Source organism: Dunckerocampus dactyliophorus, chromosome 18 (genome assembly GCF_027744805.1).
Source record: "Dunckerocampus dactyliophorus isolate RoL2022-P2 chromosome 18, RoL_Ddac_1.1, whole genome shotgun sequence".
Lineage (NCBI taxonomy): Eukaryota > Metazoa > Chordata > Actinopteri > Syngnathiformes > Syngnathidae > Dunckerocampus > Dunckerocampus dactyliophorus.
The window spans coordinates 5164762-5192142 of NC_072836.1; the positions used below are offsets into that span (position 1 = coordinate 5164762).

Sequence of the window (27381 nt, forward strand, 5' to 3'; positions counted from 1 at the left end):
ATACCTGCAACCCTATAAGCAGCATAGAAAATGGACGGATGAATGTTACTCTTTTAAAATTGTGAATTTTTTTCTCGTTAGATTACTGTTTTCTCTTAATATGTTGAGAATATTTTTTGTAAAATTACTGCTGATTTTTCCATTTTTGCTGTTTGTTTTTTTTTTGTTTAGTTTTCTTTTAGAAAGTGGACACTACTGGGTTACACCATAATTGGAAGCACTATGTCCCCTCTGAATCTGGTAAATATGATTTCCCCCTCCCCCTGTGAAATTCCTATAAAATTCCCAGTCTGGATCAGATCCAAATTAAACATTTCACTCCGGTCAGGTAAGACTTCACAAAGAGGATTGATGAATATTTGTCCATTTGAGTGTTTTTACATTTGGAATTGAATACTTCATGATGTCATATTAAATACTATCGACGGGAAGTTGCACGTAGTGTCCTGTACAGTGTTAACTTTTTGGCTTTACACTGCGGCGAGCGCGAGGTCGTGTGTCTGATTGGCGTGCCGACCGGCGACACTGTGTGGGCCGTGACTGATGGACAGGCTGAGAGATGAGCGGAGGCAGGCGGGGGGATCAAGCCAAACTTTGGCTCGTGTGACTGAAACGAGAGAGTGACTGATGCAACCCGGCAGAGAAGACGCTGAAGACTTGCAATGTTAATATAAATATTTATGATCTTTATGATATGCAAATAAGTTCAATATTTACTCGACTTTACCGCAAACGTCACTTGGACCACAGAGAAGCACGTCGTCAAGGAACGCAAGCTTCGCCTTCCACGTGGCAAGCACAGCTACAGTACGCCATGTGCTGTGCTGTTTTTTATTACAGGTATTTTTGTCAGGGGACGTCCCAGAAGGACAGTTGGCAGAAATGAAAAGAAATACTGAAAAGAATCCATCAAGTCAAAAACACTGCGCTTGCTCGCCCATTGGATAGCAGGTTCATTCACGTAACAAAGACAGTTAGTGCAACCTTAGTTTTAACCCTTGGCAGTTGCAAAGCAGCCACTAGGGGGCCATTTGCATTGAATGCATGGATTGCTAGGATATGCTGTCACCGGCGTTGTCGCTGCATTTTGTTGGCATTGAAGCATGACCATGCTATCGAGCGCTATCGTACATGTTCGGGAATTTCTAGTGCATTTTTTTTTTGCTTCTGTTAAATGTCCAACACCCCACCCCCTGCTGTGAGGGCCAGCCAGCAGGAAAGGTTGACTTCAGCTGACGTGACCTCCATCACTCCTCCAGCGCTCTGGCGTGAGCCGGCACTGTTCCCTGCCCGGAGCCATGAGACGGATGGCAGCCGCTCTTCTTGCCGGTCTGAACGCGAGGGCCCGGAGCACTTGTTACAATCTGTGGTCCCGGTGCTAAATATAGACCAAGATCGAGAGAGGGTTTTTTTTTTTTCCCAGTGGAAGGTTTAACCAGGGCCAAGACGGACCTTTTTAGTTGTTATCCCATCTGCTCTCCACCGCCTCATCAGTCACCTTTCTGCTCCATGATGAATCCATCACACCGCTCTTACCTGTCCTTGATCCTGTCCTGTAGCGAGGTCTTGTCGCCACGCCTGCCTGCCTGCCCTGCCTGCCCTGCCTGTGAGGGTGTATGACTCAATCACACTTGTCTCTTCCTGCTACCATCACATGCAAACCTTTACAATGTGCTTCTTATGTGCCACTTCATTAGGTACACCGCAATCTGATGAGAGGCAACATCCTTCCGTGCAGGTGCGCCTAATGATTTGGTCGTCTCCTTCCCAAACGTGTTCTTTTACACCCACATACACACACACACACACACACACACACACACACACACACAGTGTGACACTGTGACAAGTTAAGGTCCAACGAGGTTGGCAGCCGTGGAAGAAAACATTAAATGCCACCACATGACTGCAGAGCCCCCACCCCCTCAAGCCGCTAACACCCCCCCAAAAATACAAAATCATAATTTGTTTGGACAGACATTTCTTAAAAAAAAATGCAAAACCCCAACATTCGGACAAATAGGCATGTAGGCAATGAGGACACCCTATCACTGCAAATGACATTAGTGGCGCCCCCTATGGGTTGTGGTCAAACTGCTTTGGAAAACATGCCAGCATACGAGTAATACAGTACGTTTTCAAGTCCCGCCCATGTTTTTCAACCAATCTTGATCAAATGTGTCACACCCGTGCTCATCGGTTCCCTAAATGGGTGTACCAAATTTCGCAATGATTCGGCTAACCGCCTTAAAGTTATGGTAGGTGTTTTGTGAGAAATTTCAAGTCAGTCCACCTTACGGGGTTTCAAAACAGCGCCACCATGTGGTGTATTTGCCCGAAAAATAATAGCACAGGCAACATGGTAGTGGTGCATGTTTAGACAAATTTTCGCCCTTTTGCGTGTTACGCTTCAGGAGTAGAAGAGTTGGGTCATGGGGTTGTTTTCAAGCTCTTCCATTAGCGGACATATTTTACTTTACAGGACCATAAAGGATAAATAAAACTACAATGTTGCACTATTTCACCATATTTGATACATAAAGCACACTAGTAACAAATAAAGCCTTTATTTATAAACAATACAGAACACTCCAACGTATGGAATGTAGTTTTAAAATCACGCTAACAGGAGTTCCAGTTTCCAGTCAACATATGACATTTTAAACAATAATACCGAATAACATCTTTCTCTCCCATTAAGCAGATGCTGACCCATCGCGAGCGCGCACGGTCACAGATGCGCACGCGCCTACTCCATCGCGGAGACGCGCCTGCGAGAGAACCCCCTCCTCCGAGCTGTCACTCAAGCGGATCCCCGGTTCGACAGCGGTCGCAAGAAGGGAGAAGACCCGGTCCAGATAAATAAGAACACAGGAGGCGAGGAGGACCTCCACCCTACCCGAGCTATGCGCCCTGCTCTCCGGTGATCAACAGATCGGCGACTCGGCGGTCCTACACCGGAGCAGGGATGAGCCGAGGAGGGGGAGACAATACCGGAACCAGGCGGCACATGTGAGCTCGTATACTCGATGAGCAAATCGGCGCTCGCATTGTGGAGGAGCAAAAAGACGAAAAGGTTCGGTCCACGCCAAAATGACCCCGCCACCACCACCATCGTCATCAGTATCATCCGGTACCGCCGCTGTAACGGAGCGGGCCCGCGGGGATTCTGGCAGCGCTTTTACGCAGCAGACCACATAGTGACCACCACTGAAGCGATGGACAAAAGAAGAGTGGTGAGGAAAGAACTGAAATAATCCAAGCAACACACGCCACGACAACACGGTTCCACCACAAGACATAACGGTTCCGCCACCTGAGAAGTCCTGCAGATCTTCAAGTTTGGACCGAGCCAAGTCCAAACGTCCTGCTGGTGGTCTTCATCTTCTTCTTCATCTTCTTGAATCCTTAAAGCATCTTCACAGACTCGCATAGCGGTAAGCGACCTTTTTTTTTTTTTTTTTTAAACCTCCTTTTAAAATTCTTTAACGTGGCCCGATGAAGTCCATTTTGGTTCCGAGCGTGTGACCCCATGCTGTGGTGTCGTGCACGCGCCCTTCGGCACCAAGGAGCGCACAATCACTGTGTCTTCACGGGGGGTGATGTTGAAACTTGTCAATAATGCATATGGGGATTTGTTGTCATATACGTGACATTCACACACACAGTTCATCCAGTCCGGCTGAGCGAGCTTTGTGCACGCGCTTCTTAATTGGTGCCCCCTTGCACGCGCATGGCAAGGCGGGTTTAAATGGGAAATCATCTCCGGTTTTAAAGATCTTTTGTCTTCCCCTCTTGTTACAGCAGCAATGGCATGCAAGTCGTCACTTGAATGCACCTCATATAGATCTTTACATTGAATATTATTCTGCTTACACACAATTTATATGCAAAAATGTCTTTGCAAAGCTAATAATGCTCATTTTTGACTGACATGCGTTGTGCAGGGTGTAGTTTTTGTGTCTAAACTTGTCGGGAAAAATGCACATTTTCAAGAAATGAAAATATTTGATTCAATTGTAGTTGCACTGCCGACCTTATTTGGCTCTGCAAGACGAGTCAAATGATTAGAAACAGCTCCTGGCAGGTGGCAGTGCAGTTCTAAAGCACAATTACAATGGTTAGCACAGCACCATATTGTGTTTAGCATGTTTTTACGGTGCGCAGTACACCCAAAGTTTCAACTACACACATTTTGGTTAGGGAAAAACTGTATTATGTAAAGATTCACAGCAGCAGTTCAAGTCATAGTAGGAGCAGTACAAGTGCGATGGCTTTCGGGGAGACGCAGCACTTTTTTAAAAACCTGCTAAGCTAATGTCAGCTAAGGCATAATGGATTGGTCAGTTGTGTTGCCTTACTTGGCTACACCAGAGGGTCAAAATATTACAAACATCTCTTGCTGCAGTTTTAAAAGTGTGATGTCTTGAGGGGAGACGCAGCAGCTTGGAAAATACATTGAAAACGGCAATGTCTGAAATGCCAGTTAAAGGAAAACTGCACTTTTTTTTGGAATGTTGCCCATCATCCACAATCCTTATGTGGGACTTGACACACGTCTTTCTCTTGTCTGTGCGTTCTAAAGATATAAAAACAGATAAAAAGAGACCGCTCCTTACTGCACGTAACGGGACACACCTATGCCGGTGACAAAGACCGCTATAAAACACCTCCAAAAACCTCCAACAAGGTTTTCTGGTTTTATATGCACGCTGTAACCATGTAGTAACAGGTACATTCATGCTACCGTGTATTTTGGTCCTTTTAAGCTTTAACGGAACTTCCTTCACGGGTGCATTGATTTCACATAGCAACATAGAAAGGCACGCTCACACCTAGCGTTAACATTTCCAAACTAAAAAATGAAAACAGCAGCAGTAGCAGCAGCTCCAATATGTAGCGTTACGTTTTGGTAGTGGCCTGAGGCATTGTGATCACGGCGCTGACGCGCTGAGATTGAACGTGTGGTCAAGCTAGTCGCTAGCCGGCTTGTAGCTAGCCGGTGTGGTGTGGCAAGGTGTCCATAGTAACGTAGTTCTATTGGCGTAACAATGTTAATAATAATAATAAAAATTGCTGTAGCTCGGTTAATATGCACGTCGCATTATATGTAAGTTTGCCTTGTTGGCGCTTTTTGGAGTTTTTTTCAGCAGGCTTTATAGGCCAAATAAGTGTCTCCCATTACAGTCTTTTTAGCTGTTTTTACATCTTTAGAATGCACAGAAAAGAGAAAGACGTGTTCAGGATTGTGGATGATGTTTTTTATTTTAATTCGTAATATTATAAGAAATAAAACAAAATAACGTAATTTTTGGAAAATTAGGTTGGGGAAAAAGTTCCAACATTATGAGAAGAAAGTCAACATAAAACAAGAAGAAAATGAAAAAAATGTAATCATTTAACAGCCCTTATATATATATATATATATATATATATATATATATATATATATATATATATATATATATATAAATAAAAGGGTTTGTTCTGCAAAAGTAACGTAAGCAAGGCAAAATGAATTGATTACATGTGGTTGTAAAAACCTTATTTGGCTACTTGAGGGGGTCAAAATATTCGAAACCTCTACAGCAGCGGTTGGAAAAGTGTGATGACTTGAGGTTAAGCGTAGCAGCTTGAAAAGAGCATTTTGCTAAGTTAAAATCAGTCAAGACAAACAGTATTGATATTGGTGTTGCCATATTTAGCTGTATTAGACGGTCACAATGTTAGAAAACTCTCAGTGTTTCGTTGAGAGCACGGATGTTTGAAAAAACAACGTAAAAAAAAAAATCTGTTTCACAGGAAAAATTGCTCCATTGCCATTTTTGGTTCTACGTTGGAGGGTCAAAATATTAGAAACATCTACAGCAGCAGTCTTAAGTGTGATGACTTTTATATATTTTTTATATTTACATTTTGATATGATATCATTTTGACTTTTTATAATATATTTATTTATAGCTGGGATAGGCTGCAGCGTACCCGCAACCCTAGTGAGGGTAAGCAGCATAGAAGATGGAAGGATGGAATATATTTATATATGTTTTTAAACCTCCTCAGCCAGTTCCAGTTAGATGTTCAAGGGAAAATGGAGTGTGCCTCAGTTAGCCACATATGTGAGGGTCAAAGGGTCAAAGTATTAGAAACGGATGCACCCCGTGATAATTAAAGCCACAGTAATAAACACCTTATTAAATATTGGAGCACGCAGGTGTGCTTAATGTTGTGGCCAACGCCTGTGTTGCTGCCATACATTTTCGATAAGCAACAGCATCATCTCATCATCCCCACCACCCCCTCTCTTCTACCATCACTATCATTCAGCACGGTTAACCGGGGGAGCGACCCGCACCTGGCATCGTTCAGCGTGATGAAAAGTGGCTTTGCGCTTGGTGCTAGCCTCCGTAGGAAGCTGCAGTGATGACTTTCCCCCTCAATGCTGCAGAAAATGAGCGTTTATGGTTATGAAATTTTCAAAGAAAAGTGTGATGGATTTTGCCTCCGTGGCCAAATAGCGAGACCTTCACGCTAGGGAAGGTCTTTATAACATATGGATGTGATGCATTTATCCCCCCCCCCACGCAGGATAGCAGGCATACATACAGCGCCTCCATTCACCGCCACCATCCGCTCATCTTCACATCCTCAACGCACATTTATTATATGAACTCTTTCTGCAAAGTACTCCATCTCTGTCGCCACATGGCCCGCCTACCTTGTACCCCCCGCCCCCCTCGCAGGAGCATTGGAGAAGGGATGTGTGAAGGGGGGGGTTGTAGTCGACCCTTGCGTTCGCACTTAAAGACAGATGAGGCGCAGATTGTGTACGGCAGCCTTGGAACACACCACCTGACCAAAGGGCTCCTGGGCGACCTTTCACCTAAATTACTAAATCAAAGCCTTTGTGTGTTGCTGGGATGTTGCAACCCCCACCAATCAAAAAGCTTGTTACTGTGAAGAAATAGAAGCTAAATTGTGCACGGTTGCTGTAACACCACAATAAAAACAATCGAAACGTGTGTTTATGTCATGAGCTACCCTCACGGACACTTCATTAGGTACCCGCATTATACTAACGAGATCCGGGATGTATCAGAAATTCTTCCTCTTTCATCAAGCTGCAGTGTCTCCTCACCCTTTGAAAACTGCTCGCTGATCGATAATTATCCTTACAAATGTTACACTTCCTGTGAATTATCAACACCGTGACAACCAAGGACAAACCCGACATTTAAATTGCTTTTTGGGATTAAATTAAGTGTTAAACACAGAAGGGGATGTAAGCAAACAGCATTCCTCGACGTAACGTCACGGCGTGGCGTGAAAAAAGGTCATTTTGCTCACATGCTTGTGTTGCTGTGCTCTACAGAGTCTTTATTAGGGCACCAACAAAGAGTCTTAAAACTGACATGTTTATTATCATTATTATTATTCTGTGATTTTCCTCCCATTTTTGAGGGCCTTAACTAACATGCATGAAAACTCACCAAAATTTGCAGTGAAAAATGTGTTCTTTCAGGGGTGCTGAACACACTGTCGTCTGTGTGTACAAATGCAATTTTTTTTAAATGAAAAGATGCAAGAAAAATATTTATGTTTTAATTTCAACACAAATACAAAATAATCCATCCATCTTCTATGCCGCTTATCCTCACGAGGGTCGGGGGTATGCCGGAGCCTATCCCAGCTGACTTCGGTCGAGAGGCGAGGCACACCCTGGACTGGTCGCCAGCCAATCGCAGGGCACATATAGACAAACAAGCAGTCACACTCACATTCACACCTATGGACAATTTAGAGTCTCCAATGAAGCTAACATGCATGTTTGTGGAATGTGGGAGGAAACCGGAGTACCGGAGAAAACCCACGCAAAACATGCAAACTCCACACAGAGATGCCCAATGGAGAGCCAAACCCAGATCTTCCCGATCTCCTGACTGTGTGGCCAACATGCTAACCACTAGGCCACCGTGCAGCCCAAATACAAAATAATACAAACTTTAAATAATAATGATATTAGCATCAATTATGTATTATAATAACTCACTGCCAGCTTTACAGAGGCCATGTCTCCTCTACAGGAGGCGTGTGTTGTGGTAAAGATGTCTGAGATAGTTTTATTTTTTTCTTCCTGAGGGGAAAAAGGGCATTTCTTTAAACGGCCAACACACTCTACTAGAGCGGAGATATTATACAAGCATCCATCCAGGCTTGATGATACTTTGCTTTTAATAACACGTGTGACCATTTTACGACGATCAATATCACCTTCTACTGTAAGAATTTACTTACAGACCAATAACACTCCAGGGAGGGCTGCTGATGGCGGTGGTGTTGATGGGGAGGGGGTAATTAATGACGCTCAGTCAAGCTGAAGGCCTATTAGATGTGCTTGTAACCTTTTAAAGTGCATAATGCATGGCTGAGGAAAAGGGGCTGCAGGGACTTCTTGCTTTACAGTAAAATTGCCACAATGATGTCATATTTAATGATGAATTTATTCATTCATGGTCGTTTCTGGTTCCCTTTGGTCTTCTATGTCCCCAGATTTTTACATGGATCAAGTTGATGCTTTTGCATGTACAGGGGGGAAAGTAAGTATTTGAAACTACAGATGGATGAGCACTTGGTCGCTCACATCTCAGGAGGCATTTTGGCCCACTCCTTTTTGCAGATACTCTCCAAGTCCTGAAGATTTTGAGGCTCTCCTTTGCAACTCCAAGTTTGAGCTCCTTCCACAGATTTTCTATGTAAGGTCTGTAGACTGGCTATAGGCCACTCCAGGATCTTAATGTGCTTCTTTTAAGCTGCTCCCTTGTTGTCTTGTCAGTATATTTTGGGCCAATGTCATGCTGGACCCATCTACTGGCTGAGGCCGGGGGTGTCTCATCCAAGATTTTATGGCACATGCAGCAAAGTTTTCTGTACTCAAACATCCCCAAAACTTCATGTTTACAGTCAGGATGGTGTTGTTGAGCTCATATTCAGCATTTCTCTGCTTTCAGTCGATGAGATGCCAAATTTTGGTCACATGTGACTACGTCACATTCTCCCAAGCCTTGTGGGAATCATTCAGGTGTTGGTTGGCAAACTTTTTGATCTGGAAGACCTTGCGCGCACTGCAGGACCTCAATCCATGACAGCCAAGTGTGTTACTAATGCTTTTCTTGATTAATGTGCTCCCAACTCCCCTGGCATCATTAACTAGCTCCTTCTGTGTATTTCTGGGCTGGATCCTCACCTTTCTCACAATCATGCTTACAGGTGAGATCTTGCATGGAGCTCCAGAGCGTATGTTTCTTTCATTTCCCAATTATTGCATCAATAGTGGTGTCTTCTTGCGGATGGTCTTGTGGTCCACTTGCAGTCTCGTGCAGGTCTACAATCATGTGATCCGTTGATCTTGCCCAAGGTGGTGGAGACTGTCTCTGATAGGTGTCTTTAATCCACATAACCGGTGTGAAGGGGCAGGACTAATTTGTGTGCTTCTTGGACACACAAATTGTTTTGCCTTGGTTAACACCATTAATCCGTTCCAGAAGGTCCAACTCAAACCAAAACGGACTCTAACCAAAGCAAATGTTCCCATAGAAAATAATGCAAATCCAATTAATCTGTGCCAGACACCCCCAACAAAACGAAATATCAATGGTCTAGAACCAATCAATATGTCCCTTGCCGTTTTATTATAGAAAATATTTTAAAAAAAGAAACGCTGGCGGCAGTGATGTCTAGGAAATGCGCCGGTGAGGATGCCTTATGTCTGGTGACGTGTACTATGTTTGACTGTGGATGCCGCGAACATGCTACAGTAGGTTGGAATGCTTATGTTTTGTTGTTGGAAGCGCAAATGTGTTATGGATGTAAAATGAGACACTGAGTGTCATCGTCAATGTGCCGCCAGGTTGATAGACCGTTAAGCGGGATGCTGTGTACACATGTATGTATGTGTGTGTGTGCACGCACCTCTGAAATGACGATCTTCTCTTTAAGCTGTAAAATTCGGAGGTCTTGCACCTTTGTCTCGGTACGGTCCATCGCCTTTCTCTTTTGTGCGGCCATATCTTTGTTACGTTGTGTGTTTGTGTGTTTCTCTACGAACGCAACATTTTTGCAGCATTTTAGCTGATGTTAACCGAGGTGCCACTGTGCTTACTTCACTCAATGTAATACAAATTAGTGTCAAGCCTTTATTTAAGGTTTTTGTTTGCATTCTGCCTCTGTATGTTACAATAAACGTACCACAAAATCAGCAGGGGATCAAATACTTCTTTCCCCTACTGCATAATCACATGCAGTTAGTTCATCAGATGTTTGCAGTGATTGAGCGCAATGCCTGCAGGATGCTTTTCAAAGTCAACGACGCGCTTCATTGCCGCTATCACTGGGAATTTAAAATGCACTTCCTGTTTCTCCACAATGGGGACTATGGAGTAGCGGGCCAATTAAACACGTCCATTCATGTGTGAGTGGCAGGTGTTGTGCGGCGTAAAGTGTCAACAGCATGCGATGATGACCCTGATGATGACTGCTCCCAGTGGTGCGGTGTGTGTGGGTTTTTTTTTTTCTGTTTTTAAAACTGGCGTGGAGCAATGTGGAATATCAAGGTATTATGTTTATATCTTGTTTGGCAGACGTGAGCACACTGCCAGCACTAATCCTCCGAGTGCGGCTCGCTGTGGGGAAACGGCGTCTTTATTCCTGCCAACGAGTCTGGATTCCCTCCGCCTGACACCGCGCGCGTTGCTCTGCCTTTTCTGGTTTGCCAGTTGCTGTGAAGCAGCAGCGGAAGGAGGACACTTAGTGCTTTTGGACGCCACTGAGAGGTCACGGCTGTAAACGGGTGGGTTTCGCCCACCTCCGGGCCAAAAGTGATCGTTTGCAGCTCGTTTAAAGCCTGGATGTCATTCATAGGGATTGAAGGAGGGATCATTTTCCAACATTAATAGTTTCCTGCCGTCCTGAGATCGCTCCCGAAACATTCCAGTCTTTTAATCGTCATGACTGTTGAAAAAGATGGTCGTCTGTTCAGCCAAAAAGGGAGCCGGGGTGTTGCGTTGTCCATGACTCAAGGATGACTACCGAGGAAAACTTGCCCTGAAGCCGGGCTTGACCCTGTGTTTGCAGTCGTGCTGCCGCACGTGTTGGCCTGTGACACCACTATGTGCTTGATTGCAAAAACTATTTTTAAAAAAGCCCTGTATCACTAAATGTCATCAAATGGTGAACTCCGGTCCAAATCTGAACTACCAAAATCCTCCAATCAGGACCACATAACCTTTTGACGTCATAAAAATGAACATCGTTTTGTTGTCTACGTTTAATTCAACTTCAACAGGCATGTTTTTCTCGGCAGACTTTTGTACTTGTGCCTAGTTTGAGTTGAAAAATATTTTCACAAAGAAGCAGGTGTACACTTTAGTATTTGCATCAGGGAAATTAAAAAGGATAAACAACGCAAGGCCTGCAATTTCAACTGCACAACTATTCAACTCACTTGTTCTGGGGGCCACACTCTTTATGACAGGAACCAGTCTGCTGTTTTTAGGAATCTCCTGCAAAAACAGCAAGGAAGCGTTCTGCTGTTTTTAAAGACCTACTGCTCATCAAAGCCCTTACATGGGACAGGAATTCTATGCTGTTTTTCTGAATCTGCTACAAAAAAATGCTCCTCAAAGATCCTCTTTATGACAGAAGCACGTTGTTTTGAGGAATCTACTGCAAAAACAGCATGTCAAAAATCTTCTGGCAGGAGCAGTCTGATGTTTTCAGGAATAAAAAACATAAATTCAGTGATCTCACAGGAATGTTATGCTGTTTTTAAGGACGTACTGCAAAAGCGCTCCTCAAAAATTATTTTTATGACAGGAGCAATCTGCTGTTTTTAGGAATCTACTGCTAAACAGTAATTCCAAAATCTTCCAATAGGAGCACTATGCTGTTTTTAGGAATTTACTACAAAAACGCCCCTCAAAGATCCTCTTTATGACACGACCACTCTGTTGTTTTTTTTTTTTTTAGACATGTACTGCATAAACAGAGTCAAAGATCTTCTAACAGCAGCACTATGCTGTTTTTAGGAATCTATGACAAAAACACTCCTTAAAGGTCCTCTTTATGACAAGGCATGTCGTTGCTGTTTTTAGGAAACTACCGCAAAAACAGCATGTCAAAGGTCTTCTCGCAGGAGCAGTCAGACATTTTTAGGAATTTACTGCAAAAACATCAATTCAGTGATCTCACAGGAATGCGCTCCTCAAAAATTATTTTTAGGATTATTATTTTTATTTTTAGGAGCAATCTGCTGTTTTTAGGAATCTACTGCAAAATGCTCTCAAAGATCCTCCTTATGACAGGAGCACTATGCTGATTTTTATTTTAGAAATTTTACTGCATAACCAGAGTCAAAGATCTTCTAACAGGAGTGCTATGCTGTTTTTAGGAATCTACTACAAAACACTCCTAAAAGGTCCTCTTTATGACAAGGCGTGTCGCTGCTGTTTTTAGGAAACTGACGCAAAAACAGCATGTCAAAGATCTTCTAACAGGAGTGTTCTGCTGTTTTTACGGCCCTACTCCAAAAACAACACTCAAAGATCCTTTATGGGACAGGAATGCAATGCTGTCTTTAGGAATCTGCTGCAAAAATGCTAGTCATTCACAAGTTTTGAGCCACACTTGCGGCCCAATCTGATGCTCTTCATGGCCTGGATTTGGCCCACGGGCCACCGGTTGAAGAAGGGAACATAAAGCGAATGTACGGTATTTTTACAATGTACAGTCGGCTGCATTATTATGCTTCATGTTGCGTTTGTGTTTACTCTCCTGCAGTCAAACAGTAGTCGTCTTGTTTTGTTGATGTTTTTTGTCTGGTCCTTACCCAACATGCGGAATTACTACCGGTCCCTGTCATGAACAAAGCGGTTGATTGGTTAAAATGTTGTTGATGGTGAATAACAACCAAGGAGGGATAAAAGTGTTGAGTGCGTGCAGATGAAGCAGGATGTCACCTAGCCTTCGCTCGTGAAGGCAAAATGGGCAGTCTAGCAAACGAAAGCGCTTGTGCGGCACCTTCCCACCGGGAATGTCACTGTAACATACCGCGATGGACTCAGACGTACATACGGGAGCGCCCTGCGAGCACACGCACACACACACACACACACACACACACACACACACACACACACACACACGCTACGATGTTTACGCTCCAGTCATTGTTGAGCATGCATATTCAAAGTGATACGCCGCACTCGTGATTCGGTGCGTGCTGACACATTTACATACGAGCTCGGGCCGTCGCCGAGCGGGGCTGTGATGCAGGGTGACAGGTCTTATGCCACAACCCTTCAGGGGGGTTGGTTGGCGGGGTGGGGCGGAGCCACACAACGTGACAGGCAAGCGTGAGTGAGGCCTTTCATTCAGGGTCGAGCTCACTGACACCAAACTTTATTTGCCTAGCGTGGTGATGAACGCTTTTATGACCCCGCCTTGGCACTTTGAGGCTCGTCCTTAGTCCTAATGTTCCAAAATAGAACTTCAGAATGCTCGACAACAAGTATTAATGCAGTTTGACTTAAAAAAAATACATTATCTTTAGTATGTTTGCAAGGACTTTTATGACTCATTCGATTGTTCATGTGTACCTAATGATGCGTTTGGTGGATACGTATTAGTAAGGACAACAAACATTAGCATTTCCACAATCTCTCTCTTGTTTTGGTGGTTTTCACTCGATTCCTGCTTCCCCTAGTTTGCTGTTGTTGTTGGCGACAAGCTTGTCGGTACACTGGCGCCCCCTTGTGTTGGCAGTATGTTTTGTTGTAGTCTTTTTCCGTATCATGGAGCATTAAACATTCAGTTAAAAGAAATGTTGACTTATATTTTATGGTAAACTGTCTTGACGCGATTGTATTATGTTACCTATGTAACCCGCCTGCTTCGCACTGCCTGCGCTGGGGCTCGAACACAGGACCTTCGGCCAAATGAAGCACTCAGACACGCCACACGCAACACACACTCATAGCACTTTATTTATTTATTCATTTATTTGTATTATTTACTTGTATTAATGTCTCTTCTGTTGTTGTTGCTTAATTTATTGGTATTTATGTATATGTGTTTATGTTTCTTATGTTGTGTTTTTCTTTCTTTTCTTGGGAGAATGAACAGAATAAGATTTTCATTGCATGGTATAACTGCTGTTTTACCATGCACATGACAATAAAACTCTCTTGAATCTTGAATCTTGAAAAGCCCAGATTGTGAACCGAATGTTCAGCGCAGCTCTTAAGGCAGAAAGGGTGAGGTTTAAATTCACAAAATATAACTGTATAAAACCCGTTTAATTGTCTAAAAATGTCTTACAGCAACTTTATTTGTTGTTTATTCAACAAGCTGCACTCAAAAAATGAAGTGTTGACCTTTGTAAATATTTTGCCTTCACGTCAAAGAAAAATTGTAAATTTATCTAACATACATGCATTCATTTTGTGTTTCATTGATTTTGTAGGTGCATTTGGTCATCAAAATACTCTTAAAAGTTGCTACCGGTCCAATATGATGCTAATGTCCTATACTATAATCAATTTGCTTACTAGGGCTTCCATTAAAGGCAGTAAGTCTTATTTAAATGTACTTAAATAGCAGCCTAAATACACACACAAATCAACGTTTATATGAAAGGGGAATGAGGGAGATTCAACATAAACACTTTAAAGACTCCAATAAACATTTTTTTACTCCCACTTTAATGTGCCTATTATACAATTTATGGCCGTTTTAATGGGGGGTGGTAATACGGGTCAAATTGCCAGAACAGTTTTAGACGACAAAACAGCAATATGATGGTGCATGTGTTGATGGTGAAAATTATCTTTTTTTTTTGTAATTTTATCTTGAAATTTATTTTTTAAAAATTATTAAAATTATTGTACTACATTGCATTTTTTTTTTACGTCACAGTTTTTTAAAAAGTGTTTTTAATTATTACAATTCAGTTTTTATATACCGATACACTTTAATTTTGTTGTGTTTTGATGTCATCACTGATTGGCTGGGAGGAACTACATGTTTTTTTTTGTAGCGGCCTGTGACGCCATTTTTACCAAATATGGTCGTATAAGGAGCTACAAAAACATTTCACACGTCTATTGCAAACTTTTGCAAACCACACACACTTTTTATCAGGCCCGATTGGCCGTAGACTCGGATTCACAGACTGCCGGCCGACACCTTGTCACACGGGGGCAGGGGATGGGTGGGGGTGCACACACATGAGTGCACACAGGCAGCCCAAAGTAGCAGAACACAGACTGGAGGACGGAACGCACGGAATGTGGAATTTACATGTAGAGAGAGAGGACATTTTTCTTTTTTTTTTGGGGGGGGGGGGGGGGGGGGCATTTTTGCAGCTCGTGCAGTGGTGAGTCACTGCTAGCAAACGCACACATTACTCCCATCTCATCAACTCCGTGTCAACCCGCCCCCCTCTTCTTCTTCTTCTTCTTCTTCTCCTCTGAAAGGTCACAACCTCTATTTCTGGGTCACATGCCATCATTCAGCCCAACATAAACAGCAGCACGAGTGCAAGTCCGTCCGTTCTAATTGGCTCCATCCGTTAACGCATCCTTTGTCCCGCTGATGCTGCGGCGGCGTCACTGTAAACGCTGGCAGCTCTTTGAATGTCTCACTAATTTCACTCAATGGAGCATCTGCACCAATAAAAAAGCAAGCAAGAAGGAAGGACACAAGGGTTATTTTTGGACCTTGTTCCATATACAACATGTCGCGCCCCCCCACCAAGACAAGGGGATGCTCTCGGGTCACGCCGCCTGTTTATACTTCCTCTTCTGGAGAACTCCCTCCTGGAGTCGCACAAAGGCCACGGATACACAAACAGAAACAACGAAGGCCTATTTTACATTTTAAATATTCCATTTTGCCCTTTTTATTGTCACGCAACATTTGCACTTATGCTAACTTTCCGAAACACAGGAAACCCGTCAAAATGTGTCCTTATTTTCCTAGCTTACGTACGTCAGATTTATGCTCATTTTCATTCCAGTGTCTTCTTTTTTCTCCTTCCTGAGTTCAGCAAGTCATGCAAGCAGCATATCATGCACCATCATGAATGAAAAAGTTGTTCTTTGACACAAAGAGCAGAAAAGAGCAAGATCTTGCACACATTTGCGACCAATCAGATCGACAAGTCAAAGTGTTTACAAGCGCTGGTTTGACGAGCAGCCTTTGTCTCTCGCTTCATTTGTCTTCAAGCCGTTACATCACCAACATGTGCCGTGTCTCCCAGGACAGCCCTGTCCTCCTCCTTGTCTTCTTCCTCTCCAGTCTTTTGTCCCGCAGTCACGGTTAAACAAAGTAACATTCATACATGAGTGGCTTTCCATGGCCACAAGGCGTCAAGATGATGTGAGCCGCGGACCACCATGGCGCGATGAGGAGGGGAGAAAGAAAAAAATGCCCCGTGGGCGTGCACAGATGCTTCCGTGTAGCCTCCTCCGCGACCTCACGGGCTAATAATTTGAGAGCCTTTATGTCCAAAGCAAAACAAACAAAAGGAAAAGACACATTTGTGCTGTAGGCTTGACTTTAAATAGCGCTCTGCTGCCTTTTTATGCATAATAGTACGCTCTTGCTCCGTCCAGTGATGTCATTTATATTTTTATACTTGGCAACGGCATCAAATTACCTCGTCTACACTTGTTGGCAAGCTTTCACTGTGGCACAGGTAGTAAGTAGTAAGCGCCTAAAGGGGTGGAGCCAGACACAGTGTAGCCCATTGATTGGCCACTTCCATGCCACAAGGGGTATTTTTACCTCCACCAAGGAGGATATCTTTTAATTACAGTGTGGTTTACGGTGATTGTCCACATCCAGCTTCCCATATGCCTTTTATTATTTTTAGTTGTGGTGGTATTATTGAATTATCATCACTGGTGTTGTTTTGAGCACAACTGGAGTTGTGTCTCGCTATTTGCATGCTAATATTGTCCAAATCATTAGAAAATTGTTTGTTGTATTTTAAATTGTTCAGATCAGGTTTTAATTTGGCGTGTTAAGGAATAAAAGGGAAATGTTGGTAAAAAAATACTATCTTCCAACCTTTACTGTAACATAGTGTAGAATGTTTTGAACATTTCCGTTGAGCGAGCAGCATATCATGCATTGTCTCGATTCAAATTTGACACCAATGTGCTTCATTTGAGGTAATATGAGCTAAAATCTGAGCTTTATTACATAAAAATAAGCAAAATAATCTGCCAATGGAAGAAGAACATTTGTCTTTCCATAATGGAATTTTATTTATTTCAAGCGTTTTGCTGATTTTAAGTCATATACCTCAGATTTTAGCAGCTGTAACCTAAGCTGTAAGCACATTGGTCAAACATAAAACGTTCCTGTTATGAAGAAATACCAGCAATTAGTATTTTTGACCTTAATTTCAGGTATTTCATTGAAATTCATCTTAGATTTTAGATTCTGCAGTGGATATTTCTTCTCCTTAAGTAGACGGCGTGCCGCAATCATTTGCCAGTTGCCTCCTTCAAATCAAGCCTCAGGAAAAAAAAAACAGTAGACGTCAATTTATAGACGCTATTTTTCACAAGAGTTGCTCTGGTTGCTGTTGCTGAGTTCAGTGTGCAGCATATCACGCATTGTCTCGACTAAAGGAGCATATTACCATGACAACGACGTCAAAGTGTATCCAATTCAGAGTCTTCAGAGCAACTTTAGTTATCCCTTGCATACAATCACATTGAAAATGTTCATAGTAGTATATCATTTTTAGACAATGTCTTCTTTTTTTCTTCTTTTTGAGTTCAATGAGCAGCATGTCATGCACTGCCTGGACTAAGGAAGCAAATATGCGCCTTGCCTCAGTTAGTCCCCAGGTATGGTTAAAACACGTAGACGTCAATTTATAGACGCTTTTGTTCACAAGAGTTAACTGCTAAGCCCATTTGAACGCTGTTGCTAATCAAAACAGCAGCACCCACTGAGACCGACAGATTGCTGTACACGCCTGCCTTTAACTGCAGTGCATCTACAGTGGTGGTGGATTATTACTGTTATTACTACTGTAGTCAAAAACTTAACTTTCCTATTTCTTAAGCTGCCTATTCGTTGTTGAAGCCTTGGTAGAGGTCAGCGCTCGCTCTCGCAGTGCTCCTTTGTCCCTCCCGTGTTTTAGCGGTCTTAGAGCAGAATCCGAAGATGAGAGGTGGGCTAATGTAAGCAGGCCGTGGGGGTCTTTTAGCGTGCAACGGCACATTTCATGAGGTGGCTGTAAACACCGCCAGGCTGGGCTGGGAGGCGAGCGGAAGGATTTACCTCGGGCTGCATTGAATTTATCGAGTCGGCGCCGCTTAGAGTTAAAGTGCTCCATCCCTCCGGGCGACCTTTATTCAGATGCGCTCATTCGCCGTTCCCTTGCAAAATGATGGGGGAGTCGTAAAAATAAAATATTGTCCTTAAAGACTCTGCTCGGCCGTCATGCTCGCACTTGCTTTGTTTTGTGTTTATTTGCGTGATGGACGCCTTGCCTGCTTTTATCATCCGCATTGAAGTACGCAACGTTTACACCACATTGGATTGTTTGCTGTTCTGCACACGTGGACCCGTCAGCTCCACGGCACCGTTAAAGTTGCATGGCAGCCAGCGTCACCGCAGGCGATGACATATTGCGGCGCCTTCCGCTGTAAGCCTCGGCGGGTCTCCTTTGGGCGGCCTTAACGTGTCGTCGTCGTCATGTGGCGAATTTGTGAATCGCTCGCTTCCGTTTTCATTCACTCGCCATCTGCTCCAGTTTGGCTGTGACCGAGAATCAATTCTTAATGTTGGCAGCTTTGCATCCACACGCCCGCTTTGCATCAAAGTTTTTTTCCCAACTTTTTTCTCCTTTTTGCTCCACGCTTTTTGATCTCCAGACTGGAGATGGGAAATGAGCCGCCCCATGCTGTGGTGATAGTCACGGTAATGGTTTCCTTTATTTCTATTGCTTAACAAAGTTACGTTGAAGTTCATCACAGGTTTACACTTTTCAACAAGTCCAAAAAGCGGTAGAAAGAAGCAGAGCTTATTCAATCCTACGCGCTTCCCCGTGTTTCAGCAATTACAGTTTTGGTGTTTGACGTGTTCTCATTTTTTAATAAGGGAAAAAGTATGAACATTTTTAATAGTAAAAAGTTAACAGAGTTTCTTTATATCTTTTTCCGGAGTTGTGCAGACTTTTTACACCAACCTTTTAGTGCTTTTTATAATTGTATTTTTAGAATGTTTGGTGGGCTGCGGGCCACAAATGGCCCTAGGGCTGCTCTTTGGACACCCGTGGCTTATGCAGTAATAAAGAAAAAAAACTAATTAGAAATAACTAAAGGAGTAAAATATAGGTGAAAACCTTTAATTAAGTGCGAGATATACTGTATGATAGTACCTAATTAAATAATAAAAAAGGAATAAAGAATAAATAACTATGGGGTAAAAACTGATGTAGTATATTATATATACAGTATATGTATGTATTTATTTTATTTTATTTTTTACATTCATTTTTATTTTATTTTTATTGTATTTTTTATTTCATTGATTTATTGATTTATTCACTATTTATTTTCTCATTTGTCTACCAGAGGTGCGGACTCAAGTCACAATTTTCATGCCTTTGGACTCAAACTGACAATACCATCAAAGACTTGCAATTCGACTTGGACTTTGACATTAACGACTTGGGACTTGACTCCGACTTCAGTCGACTTCAGACTTCATTTTCAGTGAGTGTGTTGAGTAAAATGTGTCCCCATTCACCAACGTGACCGTTATGCTGTTTCCAGCAAGGTGCCAAATTTTCCCACAGAATCTGCCTCATTGAATGCATCTATTAACGTCCAGACAGTTTTAAGAACAAACAACGAGGGTGTGGCTTACATTTCTGTGAGCGCCAGACTGCTGGAGAGTGGCAGTGGTTGACACCGGGATGTGTCAACGTGCTACCGAGGAGAATTTAACTTGCAATTGCAAATTACGAGGTCATGGCATTTTGTTTGGGAAACACTTAACAGTGCTTATGACTTGTGAAGACTCAGAAATGTCAAGCCTATGACTTCAGACTTGATTCGACCTGTCTTGTCTTGACGTGAGACTTGACTTGGGTGCACGTCTTTAATTGAGACTTGGGATTAAAGACTTGAGACTTGCAAAACCCTGACTTTTTCCCACCTCTGTTATCTACTATATTATTAATATGATTATCATCTAATTATTTTTCAGCTATCAGTTTATACTACTGAAAAATGTACACACAAGCTCCAACTGTGCTACTATCACCGGAGATACAATATATCTTGTAAACATCAGACAGAAAGTCCACCAATTAAAACGAATAGATTTCCTGTCTGTCTCTGAGAGTGGTCTCCTCACAGCAGGACAGGTCGATGGTTCGCTAATGCTAATAATTGTCATGTCACAGAGTGCCTTTTTATCAAAAAGACCCTGAGAGCGATGGCGCTAAATGGAATTTAACCATCACTCTCATCGCTGGTGGCACTTTTAGTGGGACATGTCAAAGATCCTCCTCGGGAAAGTCAACCCTCGTACAAAAAAAAAAAAAAAGAAAGAAAATCGATGGCAGCAGCGGCAATTCACATGTGAGCATAAAAGAAGAAGAATGTCTTTGCATTTGCCAACGTGATGTTCCTGTTAAGATGAAGCAATGGGAGATGGCCACTGACTGTGGGAAACCGTCATTTCACACCAGAAGGTGTCGAAGACAAGGTAGTGTTGAGCTTGAGAAATACAGCATGGAAGGATAGTTTCCAGTGGGGTCCTCACAATCCACTCCACAAAGCTCATCAACCCTTCAAAATTATAAAGATACATTCCGATTGTCGAGCGCATTCAAAGCTGTTCAACCTCGGCACCATTTAACTTTTATGACAACAAAAAGCTGAAAGCATGACAAGAAATGACCAATAGGGGGCATCGCGCCTCAGGCCTGATTGCAGATGCACAATCAGGAGACAAAAAAAGTGTTTATTTTCATTAGTCCAACCCGGAAGGATAAACCTTGGCCCTCCTCCTTCGCGCCCTGAGGTGATCTCGCTGATAGTCATTCATGGCGGCATCACATGGCAGCGTCTGATGAATGGCGTGCACTGACGCTGACTTACTGACCGCCATGTTCAGCTTTAATAGGAGATCCTTGTGCTCCATCGCCCGTGTTCCTCGCGAGGCCACGCATAAACATGAGGCGTGTCCCATGGCTCGGTCTAAAGAAATAAGGTCAGGGCCCGCCGACAAGGCGATACCCGGCAATGTGGAGCAGAGGAAAGGAAGCGTGACCTCCTGCAGGGTGAATAATGCTACCAAAGTGCCTCTTTTGTAGGAAAGTTTGCTTTGTCCACTCGTACTTTACATATTTGGGTCAGGTGGGAGCACAGAAGAGGCTCGGCCTGTTTCTTATGCACTATTTGCATCTTTGAATAGATTTTTTTTTTTTTATTAATTGGAGACGCTGCCTTGGAGGTCACAGGTTTGGATGCTACCGCTGAGCCCCTTCAATTTGAAAGTAGAAAGCTACTTTTTATTTATTAAGATAAGTGATTGATGGTTGGTCAATTGCATCTTGGCTCAAAAGGGAGTGCAATACTAGGCTGCATCCACTGGAGGCGCTCTTTCATTTTCCACAGCATTTAGGGTTTATTTGTTAAAAAAAATAATCTTGGAAAAATACATCCTCTTGTTCGTTTTCTGCTATGATTTCTTTTTTTACTACAATCAAATGTACTGATAATTCACCAAATATTCTTCATTTATTTTTTTATTTCCATTTTGTCAACCTAGTTTTTATTTTTTATATATATATAATTGTTTTTTTTATCCTTTTTGTTTAAAATAGGAACAGCTTCAGAAAAAATATGTGTCCATCCTTTTTAAAAATAATAATTTAACATGAAAAATCACAGGATATAATCATGTTATGTTAAATTGTAGCTTTTAGCTGCAAATTACATAGCAAAGTCAACATTGTGAGATACTAATGGGGGAAAAAAAAAAAATCAAAACAAAAACGTTCCAAGTCCAAACTCATTTATACATGTCACATAATGATAATAAAAAAGTGACTGATATGATTTGCCATTGATATCTCTTGACACTTCTTACAGATTTCGTCCACTTTCTTTCTTTTCTTTGTGTTTTCTTTCCAGCTAAAACAATCATTATCTGTCAATTTGTTGGCTATTATTACATTTGCTACATTTGCATAAAAAAGAAACTTCACCTCATTATAGCTCTTAATATCTAATTATAATAACCCAATGCTGTAATTATGTAGAGCTTTCTCTATTACGTTTGATCTATTACACTGAAATTGAAGGAGTACGATCTAGAGTGAAAATTAGATGCGTTTCACAGAGCATACACAGAGGATAGTCCCGCTAGACGAGTTCAAGCGTTTGTATGAATTACTAACAAGATCTTGGTGAGAGGGGGAGGTGCCGCAGTAGCAGCAGCAGCAGCAGACACCCTGGTGGGCGCCAATGTTTATGTTCACTCAATTATTCACATCCTCCGGGAATCGCAGATTATCAAGAATTCATGTCCTACAACAAAAGGACCTTAATAGGACATGTAGACGCTGCTGTCAGGGTGCGCTTGTCACTTTGGTTTGGTTGCAAGGAACTCTGGTGCTCTGTTAGTAAAGTTCGAGAGACGCGTCTGCGTCGGTGAACTCTGGTGCGTTTTCCTTCACTCGAGATCAATTGTGAACGTTACGCCGACCGAAGACACGCGCCAGTGTTAATAGGACAGCAAAAAGGCATGCAGAAATGACAAATATGTAAGATACTGTGTGTTGGTGCTCTTTAAAAGTATATTTTAGAAGCTTTTGGTACAAATACCAAAACAAGCAGTTTGGCCTGCAATATTAGAGACCTGGACTTTGGTTCGGACCAGAGTAGCAAACCACTGATCAAGTTGGCTTTTTTTCCCCTGCGTCTTCCGACACCGAAAGACCACATGACATATTTCGGACAAACAACGTCAGCTGCAGTTCTTCACCACTCTGGCAATCAAAGATATCTGACTCAAACAGCGTGTTGCCGCAGGACTTTCATCACGCCGTTCTAATTAATCTCCGCAGGAAGCCTAATTGATTGACTCATTGCCACAACCTAATCAACACAACGTCGTCCGGCCCTCGTGGTGCGCTAAGTGGCAATTTCACGCTAGCTTGCAGGGCGCTGGGATGTGTGTGTGTGGGGGGGACATAGAGTTGTTTGAAAGTGAAATGTCAGGTGTCTATATAAGAGGCAGATGACTCTAACGAGGCGGCGGTTAATCACTCGCTCGTTAATGTCATTGTGTTAAATCCTCAGGGTGACGTTGTTGGGATTTATATTCTATTAGGACTTCGACAAAAGTGTTTAGTTCCCTTTTGTAACCCATGGTGCCACAATAGCGTATTGGAAGTATGTTAGCCTTGATGTCAGACAGGGTGTGTGTTGCCAAGAATTTCGGCACAGTGTTTCCAAGAAGTGCTATTGTGTACTTTATACACTTTTATAGACCATTTACCATGCAACAACGTCACATTAAGGAGTGGGACAGGAGGACACAAACGCAAGCATACAGTAGCTAAAGTGCTAACATTACACTCACATTTTATCAGCGACACCATGCTAGGTTAGCATTTTTGCTGAAGAAAAACAATGAACAAACTTACATTTCCCACGTCTGTAGCTGACTGATGGATATTAGGCAGAGCTCCAGACTTTATTTTAAGACGTGCAGCGAAGCCTGAGGCAGGATCATTTATGGAGGGGCGGGTCTGAGGCAGTACCGTGTCCATGAGGGAGGAGGTTTTTCCATCCGGACGCCACTAAAACCTGAAAAATTTCAAAAGTGAGTGTTTGAGCGCCTCTTCTCTCAAAAGTGATGCAAACGTAGTGTGGGAGATGATGGATTTTTTTCACGTTTGGCGCTCATGAACAGTCTGTTACTGTTAAAACATCATTAAAAAGTCACATTTGCATCATAGGGGACCGAAATCTATGACAAAACTGAGTTAAAATCCTCTGGACAAGACCAAATCCCACTAAAAATGGTCCTTAGACTGACCTTGACACACGGTCTAAGAAACACAAGCCAGATCAGGCTTTATTGTTCGTTTGGTGACTTCGTCTTGCTTTTGTGGACTTTAGTAGACACAAAAGAAGTCGTCCGTCACACTGAAGTGTGTTGATGTATTTGTACCTTCTACTGTTTGTCAGCAGTCCACCTTAAAGCACAAAGAGCCAAGTGCTGACTCAAAGCGTGACGGATTGTCGCTGCGACCGCGGTCCCAAGTATCCACATTAATATTCCCCTCCAACATCATTTCACCCTCCTGTAATGAAAGCACAACTCTGCTATCAAAAAGAAAGCCCAAAGCCAAAGGAACTAATGAGAAAAGTCCACAAGAAGCCTTCACTGATAAGCACTGAGGAAAATCCTTATAAATTAAGTCAGGAGAAGAGCAGCCACCGATTTGATTTAAAATCAATAGGCCTCTTGGTTTTAGATAAAACAAATACCGTCATCAACAATAATCATCAAAATGTGAAGTAGAGTGATCATAAGGCATACTGTCGCTTTTTTTCCTCCCTTACCTACCAAGCCAGCTTGTGGAAAATGTATTGACGATCAACAGGGATTTTGACGGAGAGACCAACGTCTTTCTGAAATTGTCGTATTTCACTTTAAACCAATAGGGATCTTGACATAGCACAATATACAGTACCCCTGAAAATCACTCTAAACTTGTGTATGGTAGCGAAAGAGGACACGGATTATCTATTGACTGGAGTCATGTGGCGTTCAAAATCAAATGCATTATTATGATTTTGAACTCCTTCTGCCAGATAGCATTCAAAAACAATAGAGATCTTGACACAGAAGTGTTTGATTGCAAGGCGGGACAAAGATTGTGTATTAATATCATTTTTGAACCAGACTACTTGGGTTATGTCATGTCATATTGCACTCAAAATCAATAGGGATCTTGACATAGGCCGATGCCCATCCGACAGTGTGAAGAAAATCATTCAAAACCCGTGTATGATAGCAAAACGGGACAAAGATTGTGTATTAATGCCATTTTTCAACCAGACTACCTGGATCATGTTATGTCATATTGTGCTCAAAGTCAATAGGGATCTTGACATAAGCCAATTTTCATCTGAAAGTTTGAGGAAAATTTGTGTATAGGAGAGCGATGAGACAAGGATTGTGTTTTGATATGGTTTTTCCACTTGAGTACCTTGGTCCTCTTGTGTTGGATAGCGTTGAAAAGCAATAGGGATGTGTGCATCTTCTCCAATTACAATGTGGGAATTGAAAATGTATAGCATCATATCTGAAAGCAGGATGAGGATGATTAGCGGTTATGGTTAGCATTAGCACACGCGACCTCTATCGCTAACATAATTCATCCTCAGTGACAGGAAGTGCATGTGAGGTGTAAAAGTGATGGATTGCGAGGAGGAGGAGGAGGAAGTGACCGTCTCTGCTGGGGGTGGGGGGGTTGGGTTGTGTCGTGGTTAGAAGCGGGGTGAGTGGATTCATTGGGGTGGGGGCTGGGTAGCAGCGAGCCCCCCCCCACCCTCACGCCCCCACGGGTGAGGGGGGAATACTAGCGAGCAGATGTTGTAATGCAGCCAGCCTTGTTGGCCTCATGAATGGGATGTTGCATGAGAAGCGCCGTGCAAGTGCATCCACGGCCTCAAACCGCCCGTGGATGCACTCGCTCGTCTCATTAGACAGGCCTGCCGCGTGTGTGTTACTGTGCAAGTGTGTGTCTGTGCTAATGCGGCACGTGTTAGCCACTGATTGTTTGGCGGAAAGGATGCTTTTTTTCCCGACATGGCTCTTTTTGACGTCCATGAGCTGTTGGAGGCTCGGACATGTGTGTGTGTGTGTGTGCGTGCGTGTGTGTGTGTGTGTTTGTGTGTGTGTGTGTGTGTGTATGTGTGTGTGTGTGTGTGTGCGTGTAATTACCAGGAATATACAAAAACTACCAAATTAATCTCTATTAAATGTTCAATGTTACTTTTGCTAACTCGGCAGTTTTTAACATTTGCCATATTTTCTAATGTGATTAAATTCTCTGTTAATTTTCCTGGTAAATAACAAATTTACCAGGATTATGCAAAAACTACCAAATTAAATTTCACTGAATGCACACGGTTGTTAACCCTGCAATTTATATATATATATATATCATATCATATCATATCATATTTTTTATGTATTTGAATTTCATTTCCTTCTCCTGGTAAACTTGTTATTTACCAGGATATACAAAAATGACCAACAAGAAAATATTGCTGTTTTTCAACATTTTCCATAGATTTTAAAGTATTTAACATTTAACATTGTACAAGGTTTATTGTTGCTAACACTGCATTTAAAAAAGTGCATTTAATTTCCTGGTAAGTTTGTCATTTGTAATTGGAGGACAAGAAGGGGGGGTGTGGTCTCTAAGATTGACTTTTGTGTTCCCCCCTTGGCCTTCCGTGACACGGACACACGCCTTCATGACTGCCTACTTTGTGGCGGCCTACAAAAAAACCCAACCCTTAATGGCGCCGACCTTATTGTCTTCTGTGAGGATACCCGAGGAAAGGGAGGGGGGTGTGGCTTTCAAGCCATGCTTATGTTGAACACGCACAGAGATGTGTGTGTTCCTACATGTGTGCATGTGTGCTTACAACAGTCCGCTAAGTCATCTCTCATCATGGAGCTATCGGTCTTTTAGACAGCAGAATGGCCCCTACAGTGTGGACTGAGGCGGAGCGCTGCAGCTGCTGCACACAACACACACGCACACACACACGCATGCATACGTCCACACACACATAGAGAGAACGAGAGCTGCCGCCCCTCCCTGTTTGTCTGCTGTTTTGCTTTGCTTTAATAGCAAGACTGACGCCATTTAAATCTTTCGCTTCAATTGATGGAATGCAAATCCAGCTGCATAAGTGGGTTAGTCAAGTCTCACACTGGCACACGAGCCAGGTCAGTGAACGCAGCACGCCAACCACCATTGCTAGTTGACTGTATTTAAAAATAATATATAATAGTTTACAAGGTTTCTTTTTAGGAAAGTGCAGCAACAGTGAGGATTTGGGCAGTGTGAATGATTGTTTTATTTTTTGTAAATGTTAGCTAAAGTGCGCCCTGCAATTGACTGGCGACCAGTTCAGGGTGTACCCCGCCACTCGCCCAAAGTCAGCTGGGATAGGCTCCAGCATACCCGCAACCCTAGTGAGGATAAGCGGCATAGAAGATGGATGGATGGATGGATGAAGTGCAGCATCAATA

The 27381-nt window shown here is 42.7% G+C and overlaps 1 protein-coding gene across 1 annotated transcript in view; it reads left to right on the forward strand.

Moving 5' to 3' along the window:
* The first annotated feature begins 2790 nt into the window (after positions 1 to 2790).
* The window catches only part of gjc1 (gap junction protein gamma 1), a 45877-nt gene continuing 21286 nt past the window's right edge, over positions 2791 to 27381 (forward strand). Inside the window, exon 1 of the mRNA XM_054759498.1 lies at positions 2791 to 3437. The gene's annotated coding sequence lies outside the window, so the exon portion shown is untranslated. The remainder of the gene's footprint in view (positions 3438 to 27381) is intronic.